Here is a 19,576-nt window from a genome sequence, read left to right on the forward strand (position 1 = left end):
TCCTCGCTAGCAGTGGTGGGCCGCCGGCTCCGACCTCTGGCTGCCCCCAGTGCCTCCGGCTCTGCCTTGGTCCCCAGTACTGCAGCTCAAGATGCCATTGCTCATCGGGCCTCTTCACATAGTCCGCGGAGAGACGCCACTACCTGCACCACGCCCCTCCCTAGGCATGCACGCGCGCATCTCTGATCCTTATGAAGGGCCATGACGGGAACTTGGCCGCGGCCCAGAATGATGATGTCAGACTCTTCAGAATATTTAAGCTCAGACCTTGCTCCATAGCGTTGCTTTGCAACAGATCTCTTCGCTATCCAAGTACTCGTTGCTACTAGAGAATACTCTCTATCTTCGTTCCTGACCTCCGTTATTCTCGGTTCCTGTCATCTTCGTTCCTGCCCTGTCTATGTGTTGGACTGACTCTATGGATATTGACCTTGCTTTGTTTGACTACGCTTCAGCCTATCTCCAGACCCAGACCTCCGCTTTGCCTCACTACACTACAGCTTATCTCCAGACCTCCGCTACGCCTGACTACACTACAGCCTATCTCCAGACCCAGACCTCCGCTACGCCTGACTACAGTACAGCCTAGCTCTAGACCCAGACCTTCGCTACGCCTGACTACAGTACAGCCTATCTCCAGACCCAGACCTCTGCTACGCCTGACTACTGCTATTGACTTCTCCATGATCAGACCATTGCTTTGATTGACTATTGCTATTGACTTCTTCGTGATCAGACCATTGCCTTGTTTGACTAACGCTATTGACTTTCTCCGAGATCTGAACTCAGCATTGCTTGCCACGACCTCCACTTTGCCGACAGCCCTGATCCAAGCCTGTAATTGACACCTCCTCTAGCCTACTCCCTGGACGTGGACTTATTAGGCTCCGGCCTATCTTTGCTCGAGCACCCCCAGCTAAACTCCGTTCCATTGGCACTCGAGTTCCTGTACCGTACCCAGTCCAGGATAGGACTATGCCACCTACCGGCTGCTGTCTCTGGGCTGAGCCAACCTATCTTGTTAACTAATCTCGAGGCCCACCTAAGTCCTGCCGGCCCTGGCACACAAAGGCTCAACCTGCGGGGAATGCAGGCTGGTATAGGTGAAGCTCCAGTGGCCTCTACCTTCAGCCCACTCCACCTGCCGGCGGTGGGGTCCCATAGGTCCTCACCTACGGGTTGCGTCAACCCCACCTTGGCCCAAGGGTCCACCTCTGACGCAACAGAAAGAGAAGGTAATGAGGATATGAGTCAGTAATTAGCAAAGGATTTTAAATCCAAACCAAATTAGTGAAGGACACATTTTCAATTTTGGCAAGAAGACAGGCAATGTCTTCCCTAATTGCTTTAAAAACAGCTGTAGAGCAGGGATCAAGTGGACAATTCATATGATTGATTTTATGAACTTCAGAAGACAAGACAACTGAAAATGTGTCCCACTTTATGGATGTACAGTTTCCCTGCGAAAATGAGGGAAGATCATATGGAAAATTACTGCCTAAATCACTGATCTTTTTCAAAATGAAGTCAGCAAAATCTTGGCATTTGTTGGGGTCCAACTCTAAAGTGTGATTATTTATGGTGTATGATAATCATTCACTCACAAGATATTTTATAGTACAGAACGGTTCATACGTAATGTTCAAAAATGACTTACTTCTTCTTAAGAAAAACTGGCACTGGGTGTCATGAGCCTTACCACGCTAGTCAGCTAGAGTATTGTAACAGATTGCAAAATTCTGCAGGAAAGGGATATGACACCATATGTGCTTAGCCTTGTGTAATCAGCCTTGTGGAGCCGCCTTTTTGCAATTCTTAAATCATAAGTGAATCTTGGAATTGATTTACTATGACGGAGAACTATAGCTTTCAGAGGACAAGTTGGTCAACTGTCATTTGGATGGAGCTATGCCAGGGAATCTTTTGTATATGCAATTTAAGGGGATCAGACTGAAAAAAAGATTGATGACAAAAGATTTAAATCTTGGGTATGCCCTAGGATATAAGAGGTGAGCGAACCAATTGTACCAATCATAGTGCAAGCATGATGTCTTAAAAAAAAGTTTCAGAAGTAGAAAGTGAACTGGCGCCTACATGCAGGTTAAAATCGCCTACCCTATGGAGGAATGCAAATTTTGAACTACAAAAAAAAAAACTATTAGTCGCGAGACATTAAACCAAACAGATGATGGTCAAATTTTGATTGCAAGCTTAACAAAACACAATTCTTTTTAAAAAATAAATAGGCTGCTGCCCCTTTTCGAATCTCACTGTTGCAAGAGCACTGCATAACCAGAAGGACACAATTGATTCAAAAGCCCACATTGTCAGTGTCAGTTAGCCATGATTCAGTGACAAAAAAGCAATCAGGTTTTATATCTCTTAACAGATAAATAACAGAAACATTTTGGGAAACAGATTGGGCATTAACAAGCAAAACTGAAAGAGCAGATATTACCAGAATCAATGGTAAAGCACTATATTTGATGGTAATTAAATATGAGTGAATTCAGAATTTGGGGTGAGGTTTTGATGGTGGCCTAGGTTTTGGGGGGCAGTTTTACATGCACAGTCAGAGGTACGAACAGCACAGTAGACATCAGTGAAGATTTTATATGATTTGGAGTGATGACAGGTACACAAAGATGAGATTTGTACAATGTACTCTTGACTATCTTGATGCATTCTTTACCTAGCTGCTATCAAGCTAGGTGGAGAGTACATTGTACAAATCTCATCTTTGTGTACCTGTCATCACTCCAAATCACATAAAACTTCACTGATGTGTACTATACTGTTCGTACCTCTGACTGTGCATGTAAAACTGCCCCCCAAAACCTAGGCCACCACCAAAACCTCACCCTGAGTTACTAACTGACCCCTCTTACAGTGGTATAGATAATTTACTTATATGAAAGCATTATAAAGAGTTTCTCTCTCTCTCTCTCTAATTTAACAGTAAAAGAGCATGTGTTGTGGTAGCTTCTTTTATCACAGGCGCTATTCTCATGAAATTTATAGCAAAATGATGAATCCATGTCTCAGTCCTATCTTATTCTATAAATGAACCCTGTAATCACTTTCTATAAGAAGGCTGTAATTCTTGAACCAGTCTCTATTTTAAAAATCAGTCCTTTCCTATATTTCTAATGTGATACTATGAGAGTGTGAGCCTGGTTTCTGACAACAAGTACCTCAAAGATAAAATTCCTTCTGTGATTCTTTTTTGCTTATTGAATTACATTTTTTTTTTACATATCAATGTTGTTTGTTGATATATTATTTGAAATTAGCACAAATAAAACATATTTAAAAAAACAAATCAGGTTCCTACTACCACAGTACTATTGCAATCAATTAAATGTGACTTCTTAAATAGGATCAAAAAGAAGGATTAATCTGTAAAAGTGACCTGGTTTTCACAAGCGCAAGCTCCTATGGTAAGAGATTCCAATGTGTAGTAAAGAGAAGAACTCTCAGCAACCTCCAGGTTGAAAACTTGAGAAAACCTGAAGTCATGCTAGCTAAAACATACACATACATGTATGCATATTTATTCTTACTCTACACAACTGTTACATCAGGGCAGTAAAATATTAACTGTTTTGAACATCCTCCCTTTCCAGAGTCTGAAGGCATCTGGCCCTAGGCCTCCAGACACATGACAGTCATCATGACAGAATGTAGCCTACCATATCATATTGTGTTCAAAAATAAATGCATGCATATATGGACAATATATATTCTATTTGAACAAGTCAAAAAACACGTACAAAAATGTAGGCACCTCGGATCAAATTTCAATCAGAAGCTGACACAACTTCTACATGGTACGAAGTTAAAGATGACAGCTTTCTGCAACTTTTAATGCAAAATTACTATTTGTGATTTTAACAGATTGAAAATAATAAAACAGTGAATATGGCATGTGCAAACATGGCATGTGCAAACATTTTGTATTTTAACTCAGTGTGTATTTGTTTAAAATAAAATGTAGAATGTTGGAAAATTGAATTTCATTTATTTAACACATAGTTTCTTTTTGTATATATTTATAATATGATTGTTGCCATATCTAATTTCAACAACCATGAGTTGTCTACAGGTACACAGAATAGGTAGTTGCTTACACAACAATGATCTGCATGGGAGAGTTGTCAGAAGGAAACTTTTTCTATGACCTCATCACAAATGTCATTGTCTAAAGTATGCAAAAAAACCCAAAAAAAACCTTAATATGCCTGAAACATTTTGGTACAACATGTTTTGGACTGATGAAATGAAAATTGAATTGTTCAGCCACATCCACACAATATACTGTAACTACAATGCTTTTCTGTGGATTTGTAATAACTACTCCAGTTCTATCACAGATTTTTCTTGGTCTTCCACATGTTGTGTTTACTTCAACAATTCCATGTAACTTCCATTTCTTAACAATGTTTCTGAAAGTTAAAATTGCTAGCTAGAAGCATTTAAAGATTTTTTTATAGCCTCCCCTGCTTTGTAAGAGTGAATTATCTTCATTTTCAAATGCTCAGACAGCTGTTGCTTAGAGGTTGTTGAAAGCAGATGGAAACAAAAATAACTACTTGATAGATTAGAAGGGTCAGAATATTGTTCCACTGTAGAATTTTCTTCACCTAACTGAAGGCCTAACAAGTCAATCAACATTTTGGGACTTATTAATTTTTTCTGAAAAAATAGTAATGAATCAAGGATATCCAGACTTTTGCACATGCCACATTCACAGTTTTATTATTTTTAATCTATTAAAATCAGCAAATAAATAGTAATTTTGCAATAAAAATTGCAGACAGATGTCATATTTAACTTTGTACTATGCAGAGGTTGTGTCAGTTTCTGTTCACTTTAGAGATTGACTGAAACATACAATTTGACCAGATGGTGCCTAAACTTTTGCATACAACTTATGCATTTAAATCTGTCCACTGAGCCTTTGGAACCAGCAAAGACCACAAAGAAACAATCAATTGTTATGAAGGATAGCAGGGATGTGAACTTTTTTTGTTGCGCGCAGTTGTCGCAGCCTCGAGGGCGAACCCATGAGGCCTATGCCGGCAGCTGGCAAATGTGCCTGGTAACAGGACAGTCTGGAACTTCACCTATACCATCCACCTCCTCCACAGGTTGAGCCCTTGGGTTCTAGCGGCTTGCAAGACTTAGGCAGGTCTCTAAGGTGGCGAAGAGAACTAGAGTCCAAAGGCACACCGGGGTCATGGCAGGCAGCAGACTAACAGAGTCAGAGACAGGCCAAGGTCGGGGCAAGCGGATAGCAAGAGTGGTCAGGTTCAGGCAAGGGATCAGGTCCAGGCCATAGGCAATCGTGGTCAGTTCTAGACAACAGGTCAAGATCCGGAGAGTCAAGCCAAGGTGGACAAAGACACTGGACAATACAGACAGGACAAGGTGAGGCTGAACAAGGTGGGATGGACGAGGGAGGATGGCGAAGACAAGGCTGGATGTGGAAAGATAATTTTAGGCAAGTTAGCTAGATCCCCGGCCCAATAATATCTATGTACTAAACAGTATGAGACAATAGCTAAAATAGAGTGTACATACTAAACTGAGCATGCGTAGTCCTCTTTTCCTCATGGATCAGCCCCCTTGCTGTAAACCTACATAAAAGTAAGACCGTAATAACAATTATCCCAAAAGTAAGACCGGCACATTGAAGACATTGATCAAAGCTGAGGACAAAAGTGATAAGAGCATCTGAACTCTAGGAGGTGAAAGAAGAGTTCTAGAGGAGGAAAAAACATACCAAAAACACATGCCTCAGATGTCTGCCATGAAAGAGAAGGCCAGGCATTAGAAACCCCAACACATCAATCCTATTGACTCTAGGGAGGGAAATGTGCCAGTCTTGACTCAGATCATTCCTCCTCCCCCCCCCCCCCCCCTCTATGAGCACCACTGACAGCTGATCATGCTAAAGATTCAAAATACCCAATGTTGTCTTTGGACACTAACCACAGTAATGACAGCAACGGCCATCGCAATATGCCAGCCAAGTAAGTTCAGGTAACCAACACTATCAATGTACCCCCTCCCAATTCCCCTCAATCTACTCTCCCTACCTCCTATCCCCATACTCCATTTCCAAGACATCCACTCAATCCATGCCACACAACAGCAGCCATTTTAGAGGGCCATGGATCAGAGGTGGAAAGGCTAGAGAGAGGCCTCCAGCCTTTTGTGGGAAGAGTCTGCCTCATCAGCATCCCTCAGTTTCCCACTTGAAGCCTTCTGTGAGGACTTACGGCTCAGCTGCTGCAGTTTTGTCTTCACTGCAACACCTGGCTTGCAACCATACTATTCTGTACCTTGAGCTATGAAGGAACGCCTTCCTATTTATTTATCTTTTACAACCTCTATAAACCTCTAAACAAATTCTCTGTTGCATCACCTATATGTTGTATATGAAACTTCATTGGTAATTGCTACAAGTATCATTAGAATTAATTTGAAGGTAATAAAGACTTGTATATTAATAGGACAGCACCATGGCAATGTTATACAAGTTATTCTGACCTTTGTGATGTGCTTGAATTTTCTAAACTGACATTCAAATATCATTTTTGTTTATTTTTCTTCTGTGACTTGCACTTAGACGAGAAGGAGGGAATAAAAAAAAGGGATAATGCACAGAATATATCCAGGAGGCCACGACATAAAATAGGGCAAGTGCAATTATGTGGAGGCTACACTGGCAAAATTGGCCAGAAGTTAGACATATATAAACTTATACAGGCACAAGATCATACATCACAATGAAGAGAGAGGCAACACCTTCATGGGGAACATTATTCAGGACCAGAGACTGCATCAACGACCTTATGATCAGGACATTAAAGATTTTTAAAAAATGCAAGAAGATAAAAACTTTTGAAGTTAAAGCGATCAAATACTAAGGAACTGACTTGAAAGGACTTAACACAGACTTGAGTTTCTAAACTCACTACCAGACTTAAAATTATGCTGCCTCCCTGTCACTTGAACTAATCAAACACCCATTCCCCCAACTTTCATTTCATGATTCACTTGCATTTTTGGGCAATGTCATCTTTTGCTCTTTCTGTTTTGAATCTGATGGAACCTTCACCCCAAAAGCTAGTCATGAAATGTATTAAGTGAGTCCAATAAAAAGATATTACCCGTTACGATGCTGCTCACGAAGCCTATCCCGCGAGCAGCTTCTCACCTCTGCACCAGTCGGGCTGGCCAGATGCCGCAGGATGTCCTCTTCTTGTGGCCTAGGCTGCCCCAGATTGCCACTGCCGCTCCTTGTGGCCCAACGCCGCTGTGTGCAACAGGAGGAGCCGTTGTTGCCTCTTCGCGGTGGGAGCCACAGCCGGAATGCCTCTTCGTGGCGGTGTGCCACCGCCGTCTTCATCTACTGCCTGCTTGTGCACCTCAGTTCAACATTTTAAAGGACCAGCAGCGGGAAAAGCCCGCGGCCCCAACGCATGACGTCATCACTCCGTGCCTCACCCAGCCATATAAAAGGGCTCGGCTTGTTCTCCTCGGGGTCTTCGAATCGGGTCTCACAGTTGTCTGTGGTCTTCCTTCAGTCAAGGTCCTCCGTGGTCTTCTCGGGTCTTGATGGCTCCTTGTTAGATGTTCCTGGTCTTCTTCTTTGTCAGAGCTTCTTCATCGCATGCTCCATGTCCTGATGTTTCTGATGTTCCATGTTCCTGATGCTCCTGACGTTCCATGTTCCTGATGTTCCAGTCCTGGTCCTGATGTCCTCATCTCCGGTTCTTCGTCCTGCTTCCAGGTTTCCTACTTGTGCACCTTTCCTGGTGTGCCACCATCGTGGTCCGTGACCAGTCCATGGAGGGCTGTGTAGGCACTTCGTGGCACAAGGCCTGTCTTCACGTCTGCAGTGCAAGTCTCCGGAAGGTCCTTGCTTTTAATTCCGAGGTCTGTTCCTGAATCAGAGTTATGAGTCTTGAATCCTGAGTCTTGTATCCTGTTCCCGGTCTTCATAGTACCTTGTTCCTGCTTCCATCCATGCCCTAGACTTAACCCAGAACCTGCTCCGCTTCAGCATGGTCCGCGACCAGCCATTGGCGGCTGTGTAGAGCACACTGTGGTACAGTACTCACCCTGTACTAGTGCCTGAATCCTGAATCCTCGTCTGACTCGTCCAAGTATCCTGAATCCTCATCCAAATCTTCCAAGTTCCACGAAACCTTGTCTGAGTCTTCCAAGTATCCTGAAATCTCGTCTGAGTCTTCCAAGTTCCACGTATCCTCGTCTGAGTCCTCCAAGTATTCTCGAGTCCTTGTCTGAGTCTTCCAAGTTCCTGAGTTCCATGTCTCATCTTGTATCTGACCTCATGCACTCGTCGTTCCCAAGCGGAGGGTCCAGAAGAGCTACCGAGTGGCCGGAGGGCTACTCTTGAGACCAGCATTGTGTTGCTGGGTCTCACTAGTGCGTGGAGGTCCAGTGGAGGTTTGAGCCTGCCTAGTTCCAGTTCCTCGATGTTCCAAGTCTTGATCCTGGTCCAGCCTTGCTCCAGCTCCAGCCCGTGCCTGAACAGTCTCACCTCCCATAGAGTGTGTTTTGGGGCTCCTCCCTGAGCCGCGCCATGGCCCAAGGGCTCCCAATCCCTCTTGAGGAAGCGATCGCACCTCAGTGCTCGCAACACTACCATGTAAATATATATGTTCTCTTAACCTTTATTTCCGTGAATTCAAGTGGACATAACTGCAGGTAAGCCTGGGAGGGCCATGGCCCGCATACTTTGCAATGAGGCCCACCTAATTCAGCTGTCTGGTCAGCTGTGCATGGACAATGGCTAGGAGGCAGCTGGCATCAGTGTTAACAGCTGCACAGGGACGATGAGAAGAGAGGCAGGATTTTTATTATTGGTGCTGCTTGGAATGATGCTGAGTGAAGAAGGAAATGAAGGGTCGCAGCATCAGCATCACACGGCCGAAGAACGGAAGAGGCAGCACAAGCAGCCTTGCAGCAACCCAGCGCATGGGGGCATAGGACCTGCTGCTGAAAAGGGCCCATGACAGCAAGAGTCAGGACTCGTTCCAGACAGATGGAGGCCAGGCAGCTATTCAGTTAAGAAACAGGCTGCCATGGGAAGGGGAAGGGGTATGAAATAGGACAGAGACTGCTGGGATCAGAGTGGGGCGTGGAGGGTAAAGAGAGACTGAAAGAAGATGAAACTGCTGGGGACAGGCCAAGTAAGACATGGGGGGGTTCAGAATGAGACAAAAAAGCTGAGATGAGACTGCTGGGATTAGGGAGAGACCAGGGGAGTTGAGACAGACTGAGATGAGACTGCTGGGATCAGAAAGAGAGAGACCAGGGGAGTTGAGACAGCCTGAGATGAGACTACTGGGATCAGGGAGGGACCAGGAGAGTTGTGAGAGACTGAGATGAGACTGCTGAGATCAGAAAGAGAGAGACCAGGGGAGTTGAGACAGCCTGAGATGAGACTACTGGGATCAGGGAGGGACTAGGGGATTGAAAGAGACTGAGATGAGACTACTGGGATCAGGGAGTGGCCAGGGGAGTTGAGAGAGACTGAGATGAGGTTGCTGAGATCAGGGAGGAACCAGGGGAGTTGAGAGAGACTGAGATGAGACTGCTGTTCCATTACTGTTTCTATGGGGTTTTGGACATTTGTGTGTGTCTTGATGGATCATTGTTTTTATTGTTTCATTAGTAGTTTTGAGGATTGGTCAATCTACTAGATTCAGTTTTGGTTTTAATTTTGTCTTTGTGCTATGTTTGTTAAATAAGGTTTAATGCAGGGTTTCCTGTACCTTCAGACCTGATCAGGTGAGCCACGGGGAAGTCACCATTGCCTGATGCTCAGATCAAGGTCAGCACCTGGGCTCTGCTTTCAGCAGCTTGCAGCAATAAGAGACACCAGTGGTGGCTTTTAAAGGTGCAGAATCTCCTTTCTGAGAACACGTGTAGTCACGCATGCCTCTTCTCCCTAGCTATGGCATGAGCCCCAGAGTGTGGTAATTAATAGACGGCTGGGCCCCCGCTTTGCGCCGGCACACGCATTGCACACAGCACCTCCTTATCTTCCCCCTCCTGAGCTGCTTTCTGTCAGTCCTTCCAGCCTTTGTGTTATCCAGGCTGTTCCTCACTTCTGAGTGTTGGGAGCAGCAGCATGAAGAAGAAGAAGCTGTGATGGGTTCATATGTTCTCTGCTCCTCTCTCCTGCTTCTTCACTTGAAACAGCCAGGACCAACCTACTGCAATAGAAAGAAAAGGAAACCCGAGAGCAAGTGCCTCCTGCAGTAACATACAGACAAGAGCTGGAAAAGCTGAGAAAGCTCATCCCTTGCAGCCACGACTCCTGGACGATGAGTAACTAAAAGAAAGATTCCCTCCTAACCAGTACTACTAGCTTAATCTGAAGCAACAGCTAGCAAGAAGAAAGCTTCTCGCATAAACTCAGAAAGAAGAGAATGCAGAAATCCCTGCAACGAACCACACTGCAAACTATGCCAGCACGTGCCACAGGACCCCACAGCCACCCACATGGGAAAGACAAGTCACCATCAGGGGGCCTTATTCATGCTCCTCCTCTGTTGTTGTAAATATTACTCAGACCCTCCCTCTGGTTCTTCATCATGCACGCTACCCTGTCCTGTAAGCCCTAAAATGCGAGATCTACAGATTTGCTCCTCATTAGGAGCAGCAGTAAAGTTACGCGGCTATCTTGTGTAAGCGTGATGCAGTTTTTTTGTTTTAAAATATGGAGTTTCGAGCACAAGTGTTTGTCCCGCCCCAAAACGCCCAAGCCCCACCCATTCCCTGCCCCTTTTCTACCCTCTTAATCCTCACGCATGCACGGGTACATACGTAAAATAATTGGCAGCTTTTTAAAATCTACGTTGCTGGCGTGCAGCCCACGTTCGCGCGTGTGGGCATTTTTGCACGAGCAACGCCTTTAAAATTGACCTGAAAGAAGGTAATTTTAAAAGGAGTTACGCATGTAAATGTAACATACTATTGTAGCAATTTAAAAAAAACCACAAAACACTTATGCACTTAAAAGTGCACTAGCACGAGTAAATCCTATGGATAATTCAACGGCATAGATTGCAGCAATTTTCAAAAGCCCACTTACTCGAGTAAAGTGTATTTACACACGTAAAACCCAGCTTTAAGCAAGTAAATGATTTTTAAAATCAGGCCCTTTGTTTCGACCTAAGAAAGGAAGTGTTAACCCAAAAGCTAGTCAAGAAATGTATAAAGCCTGTCCAATAAAAAGGCATCGCCTTATATATTTTGTTTTGTTGACCTTTCTTTCTATGCATTCAAGTGGACTTAGACAAGTATCACCCTACTTTATCTAAAATAAGGAATTTAAGAATGCTAAGCTTCCCCAACTAGAGAAATGTGCCTGCTTTAGAACTTGGCAAAAGATATCTGCAGGAAGTTTTGCTTATTCCAAAAGAAGCTTCTAATTCAGTGATTTCTTACCTTCTATAATCCAAGTCTGAGGATACAAATGCAATTAGGATAATGGAGTCTGTGGAGGAGGGAGCACAATCAAATCTGACATTATATTTAGAAGCTGGGGATGAAGTTTGCCAGTGGAAGGGTTACTCTTGGTTTCCTGAATGTTTTCTTAAGTTCAGGAAAGCGAAGCTCCGTTCCTTGGCCAGACAAATCCGGGTTTTCTCTGACTTAGCAAGAGCTAATGCAACCAAGGCGGAAAAGGTCTTGTCGGCTCCGTCAGCATTTATTCCAAGCACGGGCTGCTTTTTCTTGACTGCATCCTTGTAAATATTGGGGAAAAAGCCTAGTGCCATTAGCCTCCCCAGTATATAATGATTATTAGGAAAGGTGGTGCAAGGTGTCTTGGCAGCCAATGATAACTTGGGATTAGAGCGGGAAGGAGCAGGAGTTGAAGGGGGAAGGGGGGCAGGGGAGAAAGGGCAGAAGAGGAATAGAAGGAACATAGACAGGCTAGCGAGCATGGGAAATGGTCGAATGACTAGGGGTTTGAATTGGGGTGTTGTGATTGGCAGCAAGAAAAGGTGTGACATAGCAGCAGCTTGGTGCCATTTGAGTTGGAGCAGCGTGGCGAGAGGGCGCACGGGACTCACGATCCGGAGCGGGAGGCATTTAGGTGTACATATTTGTAAAAAAAAAAAAATAATAATAAAAATAGCAAGAAAGTATCTATTCAATACCCAGTTTGCTTAGGATATTCTTAATCTATAGCTTATCTGAACTGTTACTGCGTCATCGGTTCCTTCAGAGGCCCGTGCGAGGGGGTATCTGGTTACTTGTCCTTCATATTGGCTCTTTTATTCCCATTATTATTCAGTTCCTGCAGTAGGGGTGTGGATAGGACTTATCGGTGGAGACAGATGATGTGAAAAGGTAGGGAGTGAGGAACGCGTGCGGCCCTCCGTTCGTGCAGGCCTTTGGCCAGCAGACAAGGCAGATTAATGTTAGGGCCCAATTTCACGGGGCCAACAGGTTCACCCTCCGGCAGTGCGGCCGAGCGGGTTAGGTGGTAATCTCTTCGAGGCCAGTTGAGAGGAAAGCAGGCCAGAGGCAGGACCAGCCGCAGTGCCAGGGGAAAAGGGGATTGAAGCAGGCGTGGAGGATTTCTTGCCATTAGATCTGTCTATGAATGCGTCGGGCGGGGCATTCAATTCCCCGCCCAGGCCATTTCTCGGGGAGGGTGTTAAGGAGACGGCTAGGAGGTCGGAGTTTCGTTGGTAACGTAGAGGGGAGTGAGGTTTCTCTGTGTAAAGGAGGAAAGGGTCAGGTACAGGGCTTGGGGGACGCAAGGGAGCGAGAGGGAAAGCTCACAAGGAGGCAGGGGATCTGGGGATGGGCAGCAGGCAGATATTTGTATGCAGACACGGGGAGGGAAAGTTCCAAGAGCTGGAGTCGACTAGAGGGGGCCTGAGACAACCTGAGAGGAGTCGGGTGCTTAAAAGTGGACCCTCAGTCGGGCGAGGAATGAGATCTCCAAAACTGGATCCTCATGCTGGCGTGCGGCAGAGAGTGTTTCCCACAGGAGGGACGCGACTCGGGGGGGCAGTACGTAAGGGAGGAAGGTAAGTATACAGGAAAACAGTTGGTGGAGGGGGCTTTGGCTGGGGAAGGGAGAGGGAGAGGGCAGCATGGTATTGGGGGATGGCCCACGTGGCAGAGGGAGAGGGGGCGGGCAAAGGAAAAAAGAGGTCACTTGGGAGGGGGAAGGTGGGAGGAAAGTACAGGAGGGGATGACAGGAGACGGAGACAAGAGACTGAAGTTTCAGAACAAGATTTGGGTATGGTGCCATAGATACATATAGCAGTGATGGGGTTTGGTGGCGAGGTTTCTGTGGCTTGTGCATATGTATTAACAGATGAGGAAGATATGGCAGCACCATCCACATCACAGCACGAAGCTTGGAGAAGCAGAGCTCAGCTGTGTATGCCAGAGAGGAGCAGGGCTGCTGGTACACCGGGCAGCGGAGGTCAGGTGGTATCTGGAGGAATGCAGGGAGAGAGTGGGGGCACAGGTGAGTTGCAAGGATGAGTGGAGACACAGGATGGGGGAGGAGCATAAGCGAAGACGGAAGTCAGCAAGGCATAGTTCAAGCTCGTCATTGACTTCCATATCATCTTCCTGTGAGTCGGAGAGTAAAGGGATTCAAGGGGGGGAAGGGCCACGGCAGGATATGGGTCATCCGGCATTGGCTTCTTTCACAGAACTATGGGAAGGGGTTCCACATAAATTAAGGAGGAAAATTTGTAAAATAAAGTAGATTAATATTTTCCGATTATTGGAAGGTAGAAGGGGCGGGGGGCAAGAGTGATAGAAAGAAAAGTAGGAAGAAGGGAAAAAAAGGCTTCGAAAGGGCTTAAGCTATCTAAGAATATCATCAACTGGGTGCAATGTTTTTTCTGCTTGGCTAGTGTAGTGGGTCACTTCCAGCCCGATCAGTACAGTGCGTTGTTGCCGTATGGGGATAGCATGTTAGGGCGTTTAGAGACTATGAAGGTTGGGCCTGGCTCAATTATGATGAAAAATTTAGGGACAAGATGGCAGGGAACCGATTTATGTCTTGGGGGACTCAAGATATTAACTTGTGGTTAACCCAAATGACGAATAAGAGTGCGGGAAATCTGAAACGTGGAACGGGCGGGGTTCCAGCGGCAGGAAGGGATAGTTTGGGAGGAGGAGGAGGGGGAAACTATTCCTTTTGGGCTAGCGGGACAGTTGGAAAAGGGACGGCAAATGATAAGGGCGCGGCTGGGAGTGGGAATGTCTGTTGGAGATTTAATAAAGTCACGTGTCTCTTCCCAGATTGCAAGTTTCGGCACACCTGTGCTTACTGCAATGTGGCTCGCCCATCTTCCAACTGCACTCAAGGCGGTACCACAGCGGTTAAGGGTGGAAAGTCGTGAGTTGTTGAGGCCGGCGGGATCGCCGGTGAGGTTCGCAGTCATGAATACTTGGCTGCGAATTTATCTGGATCGCAAGGCGGCGCAGTTGCTTTTTTGGGGTTTCAAGGAATGTTTCCAGATTCCGTATGAAGGTCCTGGGGGTGGGGGTGGGATGCGGAACACCAAATCAGTGGGTTGGTTGGAGGAGGTGGTGTGGAAGAAATTAGAATCAGAGTTGCGATTAGGGAGGATCGTGGGCCCATTCGATGTGCTTCCATATAAATGGATGCGTCTGTCTCCTTTGGCAGTTATTCCGAAGAAAGCAGTTGGGAAGTACAGGTTGATCCTTAATTTGTCTTCTCCAAAAGGAGCATCAGTGAATGACTACATTCCAAAAGAAAAATGTACTGTCCATTATGCTTTGTTTGATGAAACTTTGGCATTGATACGGCAAGCGGGGCGGAGGGCCTTGATGGCAAAGGCCGACATAGAATCGGCTTTTAGACTGTTACCAATTCACCTGAGCAGTTTGCATTTATTAGGATTTTCATTCGATGTGGGTTATTTCATTGATAGGTATTTGCCCATGGGATGCGCCATATCTTGCGCATATTTTGAAGCATTTAGTTCCTTCCTGCAGTGGGTAACAGAAAGATATATCAGATGTCAGCAAATGTTACATTACCTGGATGATTTTTTGTTTGTGGGAGAGAGCGAGACCGATTTGTGTCAAGAGCAGTTAAAGGGGTTTTTGGAGGAGGCTCAACAACTGGGGGTTCCAATAGCGGAGGGCAAGACGGAAGGTCCGGCTACTAAATTGACATTCCTGGGAACTGAATTGGGGAATGGAACAACTCCCCTTTGAGGAAAGACTAAAGAGGTTAGGACTTTTCAGCTTGGAGAAGAGACGACTGAGGGGGGATATGATAGAGGTGTTTAAAATCATGAGAGGTCTAGAACGGGTAGATGTGAATCGGTTATTTACTCTTTCGGATAGTAGAAAGACTAGGGGGAACTCCATGAAGTTAGCATGGGGCACATTTAAAACTAATCGGAGAAAGTTCTTTTTTACTCAACGCACAATTAAACTCTGGAATTTGTTGCCAGAGAATGTGGTTAGTGCAGTTAGTATAGCTGTGTTTAAAAAAGGATTGGATAAGTTCTTGGAGGAGAAGTCCATTACCTGCTATTAAGTTCACTTAGAGAATAGCCACTGCCATTGGCAATGGTTACATGGAATAGACTTAGTTTTTGGGTACTTGCCAGGTTCTTATGGCCTGGATTGGCCACTGTTGGAAACAGGATGCTGGGCTTGATGGACCCTTGGTCTGACCCAGTATGGCATTTTCTTATGTTCTTATGTTCTTATGATTCTGATACGATGATTTCCTGATTGCCGGATGACAAGGTGGTGAAATTGAGGGAGGTGGTAGGCAAGGTTAGGAGCGCAAGGAAAGTGACTCTAAAGAAAATGCAGTCTTTGATAGGGTCGCTGAATTTCGCATGTCGTGTGATTCCCATGGGAAGGGCGTTCATTCGCCAGTTGTCGTCAGCCACTACGGGAATCAAGGCGAGTCATCATCACATACGGGTGACCCAGTCCATTCAGGAAGAGCTAGGGGTGTGGGAAGTCTTTCTGCAGTTCTTCAATGGAATGCAGGTGATCCCAGAGTTGGAGGTAGGGAATCGGGACATAGAGTTGATCTCGGATGTGGCGGGGGGTGCAGGGTTTGGAGTTTTCTTTAGGGGTCAGTGGTGTGCTCAACTGTGGCCTAGGGACCGGGTGGATAAGGGTTGGACGAAGAATGCCACGTTTTTGGAGTCATTTCCTATAGTAGTAGTAGTAGTGATTTAGAAAGAGCTCTTAGCAAACCAGAGAGTGGTATTTTGGTGTGACAATCCTAGGGGTGCTTCAGGTAATTAATAAGTTGACAGTGCGATGTCTGCGTATAAGCAATAGGGCCAAGCATGTACCGGGAGTGCAGAACCTCATAGCTGATGCTTTGTCTCGTTTCCAATGGAAGGTTTTTCGGTATTTGGCACCACATGCAAAGGAGTCACCAGAGAAGTTCCTGGAAGACTTGTGGAATCTTGAAAGGATGATGAATGGAGTTTGATATGGTGGTCTGTGGCGCCAGCTACATGGGTAGCTTATACTGCAGGCAGGGCAACTGTGTCTCATTTTTTATGGTCTGTTGGTTGGCATTCGGGGCCCGTGCCAGAAGGGAGTTTAGTGCGTTATATTTTATGAGCCAGACGATTAGGGTATTCGGCGGGATCAATACAAGCTCAGCTAGCGGGATTTGCCCTTTTCCAGAAGTTGCAAGGATGGGGTAACCCGCTGTGTAGTTTCTGGATAAAGCGGGTCCTACAGGGGTAGCAGAGGGACAGGCATGGCGAGGGAGATTTACGAAGACCGATAAGATATTTGGATTTGATTCAGTTAACAATTCACTTGTCGGCGGTATATTGGTCCAACTATGAGGTACTGTTGTTCAGCACAGCTTTTTCATTGGCTTTTTTTTGGGGCCATGAGAATCAGTGAGTTGGTAGTGAAATCAAAAGGAGATCGCTCAGATCAGGGGCTCCTGGTCCGGAATGTCAAGCTGGACGCGGCAGTGGTTGATCTCTTTTTACAGAAATCTAAAACGGACCAAAAAAGGAAAGGGCAAATCATCACGCTCCTACCAGCGGCTAATGCGGAGGTATGTCCAGTGCGGTTAACCAATCTATTCATGAGGGTTAGGCCGACATTACAAGGTCCTTTGCTAATTCATAAGAACGGATAGCCGTTAACTAGGTTTCAATTCACAAGGGTATTGCACATGGTAGACAACTGGGGTGGAATGTGAAGTTTTACCACTTGCATTCCTTTCGAATTGGGGCAGCCACATCAGAGGCAGAAGGGGGAATATTGGGAGCTGGCATTCACGCTATAGGTCGATGGAAATCCAATGCATTTTTGACATACTTCAGGAAATGAAAAAAAAAAAACAAACAAGCAAAAAAAAAAATTAAAGAGGAGGGTCGCAGAAGGAACATGTTTTAAGAGGGAGACTCAAGGGGGCAGCGGGCATGGGGTGGGGGGGGGCAAAGGGGTCATGAGAAACGCTTAATGACACCGTCTTTTTTTTGTTACAGAGATACTCAGGGTGGCGCGCAGAACAGGGTGTGTCTGGATTGTGGGCCACTCGTTCATCCACAGGGCGCAGCGGCGAGCATTGAAGCAGCCATAAGGGGAACACTTGGATCTGGACTGGAGGCAATGGAGCGTGTCCTGGTTCAGCAAGAGGGGAATGCTGTGGGACGAACTCTTGCCATTCCTGTGGGAACGAGCAGAACTGTGGGATGTGCCGGATGTCTTGCTCATTCATCTTGGGGGAAACGATGTGGAAAATAAGCCGTGCTGGGAATTGATTACTGGTATCAAGAAGGACCTTTCACAAATTTGGATTTGATGGCCGAAGGTGCTGCTGGGATGGTCCGATATCATTGTCAGACTTAAATGTAAATCAGAAGTGTTATGGAAAGCGGGGGTAACGAAAATGAATTGGCAGTTGGGTAAATGGGTGACCAAAGGAGGTTTTTGGGTGAGGCATAGATGGGCGTAGGGGGTGGAGGATGGTTTATTTCAGGGTGATGGGGTACATCTGTCGGACATTGGTATGGATTTATTTAATAATTCTCTGCAGGACAGTTTGGAGGTGGTGCTGTTTAGAAGATTTGAGGCCGCAGTGGGGGGAACAAGAACTGGTTAAACAGTTCTTGTCTGTGGCGGTATAACCCGAGCCCAAGTTACTATGGAAGAATTTGTAAGGTTCAAAGGGGGGGGAATGGAGGAGGGGGGAAACTCGTGCAGTTGGGGGGGCTGCTGCACAAGAAGGCTTGCGAGCTTGGAGGCTATTGCTCAGAGCCAGGGCTTGCCCTCGCTGGTGTGAGGTGGGGCAAGGGGGTGGGGGGGAGAGGGTGGCAGTGCTTTACCTCTGCGACGAGGGGTAGAGACGGAAAAGGGAGGGGGTGAGGGGGTGAGGGGGGAAGAAAATGGGGGATGGGGAGTTGGTGGTTACATGTTATATGTTTATAATTGTTGTAAGGGGCTCGGTTTTGGATTAAACTGCGGCCTATGTTAAATGCCAAAAAGTGGTACGTGTTTTATTGGGGGAGGGGGGGAGGGGGAGCTATCTGAGCGCAGGTCTAATCTCACTGAGTTATCTAATTCTTTGTTTCTTCTCTTGCTATTATATGTCCATCTTCATCAATTTGATCATTCTTATTTCCCTTTTACTTCTTTTTTTTCATTCTTGGTGTTACATTTTCTGATCCTCTGAATCCGTTTCAGTTCTGACGGATTTAACAGGGCAGCATGTTTGTTCTTGAATTACGGTTTGTTAAAAAGTCCGGTGCTTGCCATGTGAATCCACTTGAATATGCGGTAATAAAGGTCAACAATTCCTTTTTACTGACCTAACTTTGAAGATGTCTTGATTCCCTTTCAGAAGCTAACACCACCTTCTTCTGGTGTGGATGGCTGATGTTATTTTAACCTAAAAAAAGAAGTGTTAGCTTCCAAAAACTAGTCAAGAAATATATTAATTTAGTCCAATTAAAAACTATCACCTTATATAATTATTTTTGTTTAGTGGCATTTATTTTTGGACAACTTGCTATATTATGTTCCTGTCGAGTTATTTGCATCTTGTTCCTTAACAAGCAGAGGGAGAAAACCTAATAAAGAAACTAGGAAATCTGTTCTCTTGCAACACAGAAGCAACGAATGCCAAACTGACTTCCCTTCATCTTTACCAACTTCTGTCTGCAGTTCTGCATTCTATTTATCAGTTAAAGAGAGAGAACGCCCAGAACTTGAACACCCATCCATCATGTGCTTACATGTTAAAGAAATCATTTTACCATGCATATTTGATTTGCAAAGCAACACTTCCAGCTGACTGGATCCAGGAGATCAGCCCTAGCTGACAATTTTGGTCAGAGCCTGCCTCAACTGCAAATATAAGTTGTGCGTGTCTTCATGTATCTTATATTTGGCTAACAGGATCTAAAACTGTTTTATTCTGACTTAACCCCATCACTGCCATATGTATCTATGGCATACATAGGTTATATTATTCAAAATGATGGAGTACGGTGCTCTATGTGCTACAGCCTT

At 45.4% G+C, this 19,576-nt stretch overlaps 1 protein-coding gene across 3 annotated transcripts in view; it reads right to left on the reverse strand.

The window, feature by feature from the left end:
- PIP5K1B (phosphatidylinositol-4-phosphate 5-kinase type 1 beta) overlaps positions 1-19,576 on the reverse strand; it is a 303,447-nt gene that overhangs the window by 248,045 nt on the left and 35,826 nt on the right. The window contains exon 2 of one of the 3 annotated variants that reach the window (XM_029612950.1): positions 5,584-5,639. The exons of the other annotated variants lie outside the window; for them this stretch is intronic. The gene's annotated coding sequence lies outside the window, so the exon portion shown is untranslated. The remainder of the gene's footprint in view (positions 1-5,583; positions 5,640-19,576) is intronic. 3 annotated transcript variants of the gene reach the window in all.

Source organism: Rhinatrema bivittatum, chromosome 1 (genome assembly GCF_901001135.1).
Source record: "Rhinatrema bivittatum chromosome 1, aRhiBiv1.1, whole genome shotgun sequence".
Lineage (NCBI taxonomy): Eukaryota > Metazoa > Chordata > Amphibia > Gymnophiona > Rhinatrematidae > Rhinatrema > Rhinatrema bivittatum.